Below are 13,867 nucleotides of genomic sequence, written 5' to 3' on the forward strand. Positions count from 1 at the left end.
CAATTAAAGTTAATAATAATACCTTTTCATCGATGTATAGCAATGAGCAAGAAAGTCGTTTTAAAAAATATAAATTACAATAAATAGTTACATGAAATTTTTTTTATAAGTAATCATGGATCTTATTGTCTCGTAAAAAATACTATGATGTATGTAAAATTTATAAAAAAAAACAAAAATAGGATCAAACAAAACCTTTTAGGTATATTTTTTTTATTTTCTGTAGAAAGATATTATCCTAAATGTGACGTAAAATATGCAAATAACCTACATCTTTCTTTTAAAAATTGTGGGTTGATTAATAGCGAAGATATCAATCTTTTTAAGAGTGCAAATGTAAATTTATTTATTGTATTTCTTAAATATTTAGAGTAATTTTGGTTTGCAGTGCGAATTTTTTTACCATACAGTAAAAGGCAAACTTTGTTTATTTATAGCTCAATTATTATTAGAATCATATATAAAATGTCCGATTTTATTTGGGGTAAATAAAAATAGCATTCCAATAAATTTCATTGTTTTTAGATAATTAATCTTCGCTGATATTAAAACGATAATCAAATTTAACAAATTTTTTCGGATATCATCGAAAATTAGTTTAATATTCTACTTTAAAGCCATCTCTATAGCTTTGTGGGTTTTGCATAGAGAAGTAATTAAACTAAATTCCTTATATTATAAATATATTTTCGCGACGTAATGTAACGTAATGTACTATTTGCGTCATTTATTTTTGAGACGCTTTAGTAAAACGTTACTGAAAATTAAACTACAGTTAAAATGCTTTAAAAGCTTTGGTTAACATAGAGAAGTGAACGCTATTTGTGTAGAAATAAAAGGTTTTTCAGTTTTTCCTAAACCAATAAATAAATATTTTGAAAAATATCTTTTCTTAATAAATATTTTTAACTTATACGATAGTGTAAAGGATTTATATAATTACTTATACTAATCATTCAGAAACCATTAAAATTAAAAAAAAACACTAGGGTTCATATGGTATTCGAACCTAGATCTTTCAGATTTTATTCAACAACTGTTTCTAATTAAAATATATATAATATATATTAAATTTCTATGGGCTTTGTCAGATATATTTTCTTGAAATTTGAGCTAATGACTGTGACCAAAAATTATCATTCATCAACAATTGAGAGAAACAAATAGTGTAGAGAATGGGACCACACAAAGGCCCTTGTTACGACTAGATAAAAAAAGGGTTTCACATAAATAACACGCAAGGATTCTTCAGTGCATTGAATGAATATTTATTGGGTATGAAACGGTCACGAAAAACAATATATCACAGGAAGACAAAAAGCACCGTAAGGTCAAAATATTCCCGTTGCACAATTCGATCTCGGAGATGTCTATCAAACATGTCACTTTATAAAACCGTATACATATTTCATTAAACATAATTTCCGTTAAATATGACTAACGTAGCTAACATGAAAAACATGGATAACTTTTGTAACAATATTACGACTAAGTGAGAATCGAATAAAGCATATCTAAACCGAATTGTGACCAATATGAGAGCGCAAAAAACAATTATCACTTCTCAGAAGTCGAAAATCCACGTCAAAAGCAGTAAAATCGCTTATGATTGTTAAACATTTCTAATATTTGATGAATGTGTTTAATTTCTCTTTATATTTGATTTATGTTATTAATTAATTTTGTCGTAATTCTACACTTTTATGTGTAGTGTCTTTATTTAATTATTTACGTAGTTGGTTTTTGTTTTTATATTAATATGATTATTGAACATTTTTAATATTTGATAGCTGTGTTTAATTTATTTTACATTTCATTTTTCTATATTAATAATATACAATAATTGATATTTCTACATAATTTTACACATAAATAAACATATTTATTTAATGCCAAATAATTTTTAATGCATACATTATTTTAATCCTTTCGATGCTACAGACGTCAGTTGACGCCAACATAAGATGTTCCACCAATGCCATGGACGTCTAATGACGTCAACCGTTTTTAAGCGTTTTATGAGGCTTAGAGGGGTCATATTTAGAAAAATTATTGAAGAAAATATATTGTCATCCCTTGAAAAAAGGCAAAAAAATTGTGTTTTATATATTGGTTTTTGACGGTCGCATACAAACTTCGCGAATTAGTGTTGCCACATGTGAAAAAACTCTGGGATCGTGAGAAATTACCGAATTTTTTACCATTTTACTTCAATGAATAAATTTAGTTTTAATCGCGTGTTTGCAATAAAAAAATGTTACGTGCAGTAAATAAATTTACTATATGACAACACAACTAATCATAAGGTAAATAATATGAGTAAATATGTTTAATAATTTTTAATGCCTAATATGTCGCATGAAATATGATTTCAGAAAATATTTTTATATAGATTTGTAGCATAGAAACGTATATCTATTAATATTTATTTAATAAATTATATTACGATGTAAAAGATACATAAATGCCATTTTTTTAATGAGGTCCGGAAGCATTGTTTTCCATCGCACTCGGCGGCCCAGTATGAGCTACAACACTGCCAAACTTAATATTTTTCATCAATACATATACTAGAACTACCATTTTGTCTTTGTTTAATATAACGAAAGTTCAGTCTCACTTGCAGCAAATAAATCGACCAAGAAATATTTTTTTGTTAAAAAAATTTATTGCCCAGCGCTTATTTCAGCTTTACTCAAATTTTATTGAAACAAATAAAGTGGGAATACGCTATAGTTTCTTAAGTGACAAAACTTATCCAGTATTATATATATATATTACCTAACTTCAAAGCAAATTATTTTATTTAGATGATCTGTACATATTGCGTCAATAGAACATTTGCAAGCGTCGTTTAATCTCATCGCGAAGAGAGAAGCCGGAAATAAGAATGCAAAGGTCGAAATAATTTATTTCCTCTATCTCGGTTAGCACAAACAGTTGACATTTGCCTTTGGCTGGGGAGCGAAATTTAATTTCCCATCTACGGGAGATGCACTCAGCTGTGAGTTCGAGTCGCGATGCCATTATCTAAAAATACGATCGATGTGCGGAATTACATTTCGCTCGGCCGGCGAACTTCCTGCTCGGAGGCTTTTAACGTGAAGAGGATGGAAAGCTTTCAGGGCGGCAGATACGGAAGCTCTCGAAAGCCGCCGATGTTTTATCGACTGAATATTGTGCGTGATGCCGAATAGAAAACGGCGTCAATTTCAATAATTATCCGACGTTGCCTTTGCATACCCCTTTTTCTTTTTAGGGCTGTTCGAAAAGTACAAAACGAATTATTAAGTTGTTTTTATTTAATAACTAACAAGTATTTATTTTAGAATATTTCACTCAGGGCCGCCGAGAGCAATGAAAACTCCCGCGGAAATCATACGGTCATGGACGCTCACATCCTGAGAGGAACTCCACCATACGAGGGATCAACCTCCGCTTTATTGTCGCTGCCACACCAATCAGAACTCTAAGAATCTACCACTGACATCATCCCTCCGCCAGCTACCACACCACCGCTCGGAGAAAATGATCATAGTTTGTCGCAATATGAAATATAATCTAATAAAATTCACACCCCTTAGGGTTAGAATCCCGAAAGCTTAATTTGCTTGATTTTAATTATTCATCCGTGCGATACATAACTTTAAAAACCAACCTTATCTAATCGAATTTTTTAAATTTAATGACAGATACTGATTTTATATTATATATACTTTCTAATGATTACGATTTGTATATGATCATTTTACCCATTATAAATGTTTTATAAATATTTATTCATGTGAAAACCATATTATAATAATAAAAATCGATTTCGGCATTCTATAAAAAGAAGAGTTTATTTTTATCAATAAAATACTGAATCACATAAAATTTTCTCCAAGCTTCTATAAAATTTAAAAATAACTCCGACTTTGACAAACATTATGGCTCAATTAAATTTAAATATGTACTAAATCTACAATAGAAAGACCTTGACGAAAGACTAACAATAGCAATAATTCGCTTCGTAGAGAATCTAAATATATAGTAATAACATTTCGTGGTAAAGCAAACATCATTAAGGTATTCAGGAACACTTTTGAATGCTATACACAAAGTCACGATTAATAAAATAAAAATAGTAATTTAGCAAATCCGTGACTGTGAATAATGCAGCAAATATATTAAACGCACCAAAAGCAAAGAATTCGTTATTTGCTGAAATTGAATCTTGGAACCCTGCCCGTCAATTTGAAGCAGTTTCAACGACCGAAGAATGATATGAATTGGCATGAGGAAAAACAGTCGTAGCCATTTTTCGTACAATTCTGTACCAAAGCTCGCGCGTGCCGCTTTTGACACAGTTATGTTGAAAAAATCGGGGTTAATCGATATATCGAGGTTTTATCCTTTGATCGCTGGTCACGCTGGTAGTTGAAGGTTGAAAGGTCTGGAAGGTTGAAGGCCTATTCTAGCGAGGAATTGCGTGAAAGTGCAACGAAACGATTTATATGCATTTTTCCTGTTTCGAGCAATAAGGTCAAACGGATAGCGTGAATTGTGAATATGTGGACAATACTGTATTGGAACATATGAAAGGTTGCCCTCTAATGTAGAATTGTATAGAAAGAATAACGTGCCTTTGTATTTACAACGAATCAAATGTGCGTATACAATATGAGTCGTTCAATAGCAAAAGTGGTCAATATAAATACTTTTCTCAAAGAATTTCCGTTAGCAAAACATTTATTCAAATACGGATGTATTCTTTAAAGTTGCAGTCTTTCTGTTCCAAATCAAGAAATTTTTGAGATTATTATTACACACTTTTAGATGGCAACTTTTGATTTTAAGCGACTCATATGCTACTTGCATGAAACGCATTTATGAGTTATATAATATGCGATTTACTAAAATAGATATAGGTCAGGTTCATAACACTATTTCTGCATATGTTGTAGGAAATGTATTTTAATAAGCAATTATTTACGATTGTAAAACCATATGCATAAAAAGAACACACTGTTATTGTAAAATGTTTATAATAATATTTCATAGTAATTTAAAAAATATATTTTTGTAATATAAAATAATATTTTATATAAAATATATATGTAAGAAACAATTTTAAAATTCTGCATAATTTTTACATTAATTTAAACATGCGAGTTGAAGTAAATTAATGTAAAAAATATGCTAAATTTATAATAATTTATATAGCTATAAAGTTAAATTTCACATCGTTAATAAAATTATATGTTTCATATTTGAGTATATTTTTTATAATTATTTATTTATATGTTACATATTTTAAGTAAAATAATCTTAAAGGCAATATAATAAATAAAATTTTTAAATGATGTTAATCACTGCAAAAATCAAAATTATGTTTGTGTGAAAAAATATTTTTTAGCAAATTTTTGACTATTTTTTTCAACTTACAACTATACTATAATTAATTTTACACAATAATAAACATGTAATAAAAAAAATTGTTGATGTAAAACAAAACTGACACCTATTTACATTTGTATAAACTAATGGTAATTGTGTACATATTTAAGTTAATTGCAACTATGTTGAAAAGTATATAAATAACTATTTTATACATATTTTAATAGTTAATTCCAAAATAAAATACTCCATTTAGCTCTAATAATATATATATAAACTAAATCAGCGCCGGTGCATACAGCGGGGGCGTGCTTCTTGGTGTTTTTCTTACATAAAATTAATTTAATGAAATTGTGGGGTAGGCACAAATATTCTATTCAAATTTACTCATATTTTATGTGTTAAAAGCAGGCGCGTACGATGAGATATGTGTGCAACATAACTGCTTTTTTAAATGTTTTATTGCATAATTATTTTTTAATAATAAATATAATGACGCATTGAGGAAACTTGTCAAATTTGTAATAAAAAATAAAAGTCACTTAAATATTTTTTTATCTATGTACCATTTACAGGCGTGTACGGTGAGATACTTTTTCTTTCGCTCGCTCGCGTGTAAAGTGACGAGAGTGAGTGAGAGATAAGGGCGTGCGTTCCGTAAGTATCTCACTGTACGCGCCTAGTTAAAAGCACCGTAAACCAAATGCCAATCATAGTCTACGACACGCCAGATATTTGCTAGGCTTTTTTTATGCCATGAATAACAATAGAGGGATTAACTAAAAGCATACCTTAACAGCCGTTAAGTGCAAACGTACAAAAACGTGTATTACATAATATACAAATGGCCATGTAACATAAACAAATCTTCGTAATAAAAGTGGGATAGCAAAAAACCTTCACAACCAGACCAAGCATATAAAAGCGCATTAACTGCCACTTCCATTAAGAATTCACTATCATCAGTATTTCATTAAGAACTTTAACTTAATATCCTAGAATTGGAGCGCAAGAGAGTGCGTCCTCTCACCAAAAAGATCTAAGCCGACAGACTGAGAAAGCAGCTGCTTCTCTCTTCCCGTTTACGCTGATCTGATATAAGATGCAGACAAGGCTACACGAACTTTGCCTATATATAACTATAATTGTATGTATTTTAAGTCACCTAAACTTTAGTTTTAACTAAATACTTTATATAATATATTAAATATATGTTCTAAAATGGGATCAAATTATAAAAATTGCTATTTTTATTAATGGTAGGATATCACTATGATTATTGTTATTAGTGCATTTCTTATTATAAATAAAAGTTAATCCCATTATTTGCCCAAGATCTTAAAAATCAAAATAAGTATTTTTTTTTTAAAGAACATGAAGCATTATCATAATATGGTATAATATATTTTATTTTACCAATAAATAAGTTTATGTAAGATTACATCTGTTTGATCAGATTATCATATTATATCTCTTGAAATTAGTTTCTTCTTTAATTTAAGCATATTATATAATATAGTAAGAAACTTGCGCGCGACATTCTTCATTGTTTCACGTTAAAGTTTATATGGAAAAACAGCGTGTAAATATCGTATCGCGTGAGTTTAACATACGACGACTTAACCATTTAAAGTTAATCCGAAAAATTATGTAAATCGCTAAAACACGCTACAACAACCCGAAAATATGGTATACCTATATACGAAACGCATTCACGACCGGGACGATTAAAGAAAATGTATTTATCGTCGTAAAGCGTGTTCTGCTCGCATATCAGCTACACACTTTATAGTATGATCCAAAAATAAAAAATAAATGCTTTTTTGTCCACGCTGTATCTACATGTACATATAAACACTGTCACATATACATTTAGGCCATTAGGCCCACGAAAATAGCATATATGCAGTCGACTGTCAAAAGAAAAGGTTAATCTATTTAAAATCTGTTTAGTAGTATGCAGCTTTATAGACATAAATATTTACGATATAAACATATTAGACGATGACTTTCTGTTTATTAAATTTTGTAGTAATATTTAGATACAATTTAGAATCAGATGTAAAATTAAACAATTTATGTTTATGTTTACAATGCATATTTTATTTAATTTTCACATATGAAATAGTTTTGATGAATATTTCTATCATCATTTCAATTGTCAGTTATGCTATTTTATTATGATACATGTGCCAAAAAAACATTCAAGCTTCCAATTTTATTTAGTTTGTCACTCATCTGGACAGAGAAAGGAATTTGTAAGAAAATTAATTAAAAAGTGAGATTATCACGAAATAACATTTTTATATATTTTTTTAATAGTCCATCGTAAAAGTTAATTCTAATGCTAGAGTTATTTTTATAATATTTAAGTCTGATACAAACAGTTTTTTATGTTAGAAAAGACAAATCGTCTACTGTCGCTTTGTGGTATGGCAGAATAACAAATATCTTAGACATTAGTAACTATTTACGATATTGACATTTGTCTTGTAGTTTGTACTGCATCAGATTATATTTTACCGATAAAAATTGTAATTGCATTAAAAAGCTTCAAGTTATAATATTATAATACAAATTTAATTAATATTACAAAACACTCCAAAATATATCTAGAAACTGCTACATAGTATATATTGCATACATTTTTACCTAAGCTTTAAGCTCTAAGTTATAATTATGGATATTTAGAGTCGTACAATTATTTTTCATAAAAAAATATTTTATATATATTAATAATTACTAACCATATAAGTATAATCATATTTAATCATTGTATTTTGAAATAGTATTTAAAAAGCATAATTTTTAAATATTTTATAAATACGAATAAGAAAACCCCTAATATATTAGTTTATATTACTAGAATTATATGGTACTTATAATATCATTGTATTTTGAAATAGTATTTAAAAAGCATAATTTTTAAATATTATATAAATACGAATAAGAAAACCCCTAATATATTAGTTTATATTACTAGAATTATATGGTACTTATAATATCATTATCTATTTTTCGTTAATATCTTTATTAATTTATGTTACAATTTTGTTTTCATGCATTTTTTATGATAAATTAATATAAAAAAATGCTACTTTTATTTTAAGCTAAATTGTTATTTGCTAGAACCTCTAAATTATTAATAATTATATTTTTAGAACCATCAAAGCTTATTATTTAAATAAAAATACTTTGTTTCAGAATAAGACTTGTATCTTATTCTTAAGAATATGATTTAATAATAAGTTTAAAACTACTAGTTTTCTAATGAAGTATTTTATGTTATTTTAATCATATACTATATACATTTATGATACTCAAAAATAATTTTTAACTGTATTTTTATAATTCGTATCAAAATGCTTCAGTATTTATATTGAATTGACTTTCAGTTGAGCTTTAAGCTCTAAATTATTATATATGGATATTTGAAGTTGTTAAAGTATTTTTTAATTAAACAATTTTACAATATTACAAACCTAATTATATCAACAACTCTTGAAAATCATCATACAAAACAATTTTATTTTATCAAATATTTTAAAAGCTCGCTTTAACGTACCATTTTAATAAAAAAATCTAGTGCTTTTATTAGTTAAAGCAATTTTAATAATAAAAAGAGCTTACTTTTCAGCTATTATTGAACTGATGTTGAATTAAAGATAAAGAAAATACTTAAGACACAATTTTTACCATCATAATAAAACTATTTAATACTTCTATTAATTATTGTCGTTTTGAATAAAATTAAAAGCTCACTTTACAGTTCTTATTTAAACAAAAATACTTTGTTTAAGAATAAGAATTTTATAATGCTTCTAAAACTATAAGCTTTTTATAGCTATTAATTAGTAATATAAATTTTGTGGTATTTAAAAAAAATATTTTAAATTATCTCTTACTAAAATTAATAATATTATAATTATTTATAACAAGTAGAAGTATTTTTTTTATTTTAATCATATATATGACACTCAAAAATAATTTTTAATTGCATTTTTATAATAAGTATGAAAGTACTTCAGTATTTATATTGAATTGATTTTCAGTTCAGCTTTAAGCTCTAAATTATTAAATATGGATATTTTAATTCGTAAAAGTATTTTTTTAATTATGTTTTTTTTCTGATAGTATCTTTTATGTTTCAATATTACAAACTTAATAATGCCATTAAGCTATGGCAGGGTTTCCCAAACTTTTTCAGCGACGGAACACTTGGCGAATCCGAAAATTTTGGCGGAACACTTAGCTTATTTTTTAGGCTGGGTAATTCATAATAAAATAAAACATGTTATTAAAGAAATGTTATTAAATTTATTTAATAAACATAAAAATACAAATAAATAAAACTCCTAATGACTGATGATTTTGGGTTCTTAAATAACAATTTTTTTTATATCAGGCACAATTTTGGTTAGTTGTATTTTCATATCTGCCGTGGCGTGGAGTCTATTTCTGTATTTTGTTTTTGTTGCAATATACTTTAAAAAATCCCACTTCGCATAAATACGTCGTGGAAAACGCAAGTAAAAAAACCAGAGCTTGTTTTGACACCTCGGGAAACTCTTCAGTCAGACTCGCCCAGAAATCATTTATTGGCTGATATTTTTGTTTCAAATCAGAGTCAATAACTAAATTCTCATAATCCCTTAAGCCCACTGGTTTTACTTTCACGGAAAATGGATTCCGAACCCAGGAATCGTCCTTACTAGTTTTCGGAAAATATTCCGAAAGAGTTATTTTCAAGTAATATAGGTGTTCTAAAAATACTTGTGAAACTTTTTTATCTACTTGAAAATTCAATTCATTTAAACATTTATATCCAAGACAGGAAAACAATCAAAATTATTAGATTCAACCGATAAAATCTGAAATTGTAATTTTTTATCAAAAGATTCAATTTTATCTCTCATATTAAAAATTGTTATACTTTTTTCTTGTAATTATAAGTTAACATCATTTCACTTTGTAAAAATATCCGCCAGATATGCAGATGTATCAACCAGGAAGGATTTGTTAAAAAAATTATAAAATGATGTTGCAAATAATTTTGTGCTTTCAAGAAGACTAATAATTCATTTCAAAGTTCATAAAGTCTTAATAGTACTTTTCCTCTGGATAGCCATCTCACTTCAATATGTAATAAAAGTGCTTCATGTTCACCACCCATTTCATCGCACAAAATTTTAAATAATCTGGATTGAGTGGTCTAGATTTTACATAGTTTATCATTTTCACGGCTACTTCATAACATTTTTTAAATTTGTGGAAATTTTTTAGTCAACAGTGCATGCCTATGCAAAATACAGTGACTGCTAGTAGCATATCTAGTCACATAAATAAAATTCGTATAACAAGCACTAATATCGTGTGATTAATTAACAAAAAAAATATTGTTTAAATAGGATCAAATTTTAAAGTTAAAAAAAACAACACCGACTTATGAAACTTTTCCCTCCAGATTTTATACACATCAATGTTGAATATTTAACACATATTTTTAGGCTTTTTTATCAGATTTATGAACAATTTTTATGTATTAGCAAGACTAACAATTTTTTTAATCTACTCTAAATTTTTGTGAAATATCTATTTAGGCTTCGCGGAACACCTATTTTGGAACATAGTTTGGGAAACCATGAGCTATGGGAATCGTCATATAATATAATTTTATTTTATTAATATTTTAAAAGCTCACCATTTTATTAACACTATTTAGTGCTTTTATAAGTTATAGCAATTTCAATATTAATAAAAGCTCACTTTTTGGCTTTTATTTAATCGAAGCTAAATTAAAGATAAAGATAATCCCTAAGACATAATTTTTACCATCTTAATAAATCTGTTTAATACTTTTATTATATATTGCAATTTTGAATAATAATAAAAGCTCACTTTTCAGCTATTATTTATACGATGTTTAATTTAAAATAAAGAAAACCCTTATGGATATTTGAAGTAGTAACATAAGTCGTAAATTAACAAGCCATGAATTAACAAGTTATTTTAGAAACATCATACAAAATAATTATCAAATTATATCAAAGCTCACTTTTCAGCTATTTTTCAACCGATGCTTAATTAAAGATAAAGACAATCCTCAAGACATAATATTTTGTCATCTTAATACAACTATTTAGTACTGTTAATTTTATTAAAAAGAGTATTTCTTTGCTATTATAATTAAATTTAAATATGATTCGAATATATTTTTTAATTGTATTGTCATTGTTTGTTAATCGATTAGTAAATTCTATATAATATAAATTGCATTCATTTTAAGTTGAGCTTTAAGCTCTAAGTTATAATTCCTTATAATTGCAGTCAAAATATTTTCTATAAATAGTATTAATTATAAATATGACACTATTTATTTTACTAATCAATAGCCATATAAAAACAACTGTTTAGATTAAAAAAAAAAATATATTTCTATTAAATCTCTTAGATACAAAAATTACTACTTAAACATTTGAACTATTTTGTAACATGGCGTAGCTTTATAATAAATAATGTGGGTATTGAACTCAGTTTGATCTGGTTATTAACCCAGTCCCTTGCGGATTACGCTACTCAATAATTTAATAAAATAAAAATGAAATGTAATTATTAAAGCAATCTATCAAGGATTTAATTTTTAATCCAATAAGAACATAAACCAACACCATAAGACTTCTTAATAACACTTTTTTCTAACAAATTACTGTTTTATTAAAAAATAAAATAAACCACACACATAAAAAAGCACATTGAAAGCTTTTAACGTTTCGCGTGTACGCAAATACTAATTTCTCCACGTCGAATAACGCCATTAACCATCATTATAACATATACATATGCACGTATTCGTAATTTTTATTCCCCATAAATCATATTTATTTTGTTTGTAATTTAATATGATTTTATTTCAATAACATCAAGTTAGTAATCTTTTAAAAAATAAGCGAGATATGATCTAGTTTAGCTTAGGGGTAACGCCCTTTTCTGAATGGGGTGTCAGAGAAACATGTAATATTAAATTAAATAATAATAATTAAATAAACACATTCATTCAATTATAAAATATTGATTAATTAGATGTTATTTTATTATTGATATTAATATTTTTTTTTTTATATTTTTAATTTATTGTTTAAATTTATTATATATGAAGCTGATTAACTTACGATTTTGTTTGAAAAAGAATAGATTGTTTATTTAATTATTATTTGGTCCATTTGAGATTACCGCCTATCTCGTTACGGATTCTGCGAGCGTTGCTCTCAAAAGTAGAAATTTCACACACAAGATCAATAAACTGGGAAGCTGCGTTTGGCGAGTCGCGCGTTTCGTATTATTTTTTTAGTATTTTCGCGTTTATGGTTTTTAGAGTTGACGGTAAAAAATGTTGGAGTTGGGTGGAGTAAATACAATTGTCGAGGACTTACCTGCCTCGAGCCCAGCACACGACTGCCGGCTAGAAGTGGAGCTGGTGAGCTGGCTGGGCGCTATCGATCATCGCTTCCACCCGAACAGATGAACCGCTGTGATATCGGCCCAAAGGTGTTCTGTGCGAAAAAATTGCATTAAAATATGCAATTAAACTTCATAAGGACATGGAAGTATTTTGTTATTACTAAATGGATAAGAATTATATATATTTTTATTTTTGAATAAACAAATGTTTCCCTCGAATTACATAATAGATATGTTTCAGCAGAAGCTTCGTAAACAATAGAGCTTTCAGGAATAGTATTTGACAAATATAATAAAAATAATGTGATGAGCTATGAGATATCATGTTAACAAAAACAAAGTATATTCGAAATGTGAAGAGCAAAATCTATAAAAACAGTAAAGTATTTTATTTGGGTAAATCGATATCTGCTAAAGTATAATAAATAATAAATTGAGTGTTAAAATTGATTTTAAAATTACTAAATAAAAAAATAATATAGTGGACCGCTAAACAGCATTGAATAAATAGATGGCATTCCAATTATTTTCTTACCATTAACATCAATTCTGTAGTAATTTATTAGTAATTTTATAATAATCATTTATAAAATTGTGTTAAATTTTTAGAATGACTTAAGAATATCCTTCTTAACACAAAACGAATTTTCCCTTTGTGCGATTAAATTGATACAGCCATTTTAAGCACACACTGAAAACACAAGCGTTACTGCGAATGAGGCCAAATAAATTTTGTCACGCAAATATTAGCGAAAATGGCTCATGTATAAAAGTATATTTACAGCTTTAAAAATCCTGATATTGACAATGACAGTGACTAGACTCATGCGTTTAGTTGGCTCTTAATCTTACACTTAATGTAACACTTAACGAACTTTGAAGTTGATATCTCGAAACATACGTATGTTAAGTTCACACTTAAAATCGACATAGTATCGTTGCGATTTATTAGAAGCAGTGGTACAGACACTGAATATTGTAATAATATGTTTTATAAAATACTTTCTGTAAAATTTCTGTAACATAAATG

General features: G+C 27.1%; 1 protein-coding gene across 7 annotated transcripts in view; it reads right to left on the minus strand.

Moving 5' to 3' along the window:
- GluClalpha (glycine receptor alpha 1) overlaps positions 1-12,854 on the minus strand; it is a 52,839-nt gene extending 39,985 nt beyond the window's left edge. For all 7 annotated transcript variants that reach the window (XM_088192071.1, XM_088192070.1, XM_088192068.1 and 4 more), the window contains exon 1: positions 12,810-12,854. The gene's annotated coding sequence lies outside the window, so the exon portion shown is untranslated. The remainder of the gene's footprint in view (positions 1-12,809) is intronic.
- Between the last annotated feature and the right edge of the window lie 1,013 nt (positions 12,855-13,867).

This window comes from Plectrocnemia conspersa, unplaced genomic scaffold (assembly GCF_051122295.1).
Source record: "Plectrocnemia conspersa isolate PC_06_02 unplaced genomic scaffold, ASM5112229v1 ptg000009l, whole genome shotgun sequence".
Classification (NCBI taxonomy): Eukaryota; Metazoa; Arthropoda; class Insecta; order Trichoptera; family Polycentropodidae; genus Plectrocnemia; species Plectrocnemia conspersa.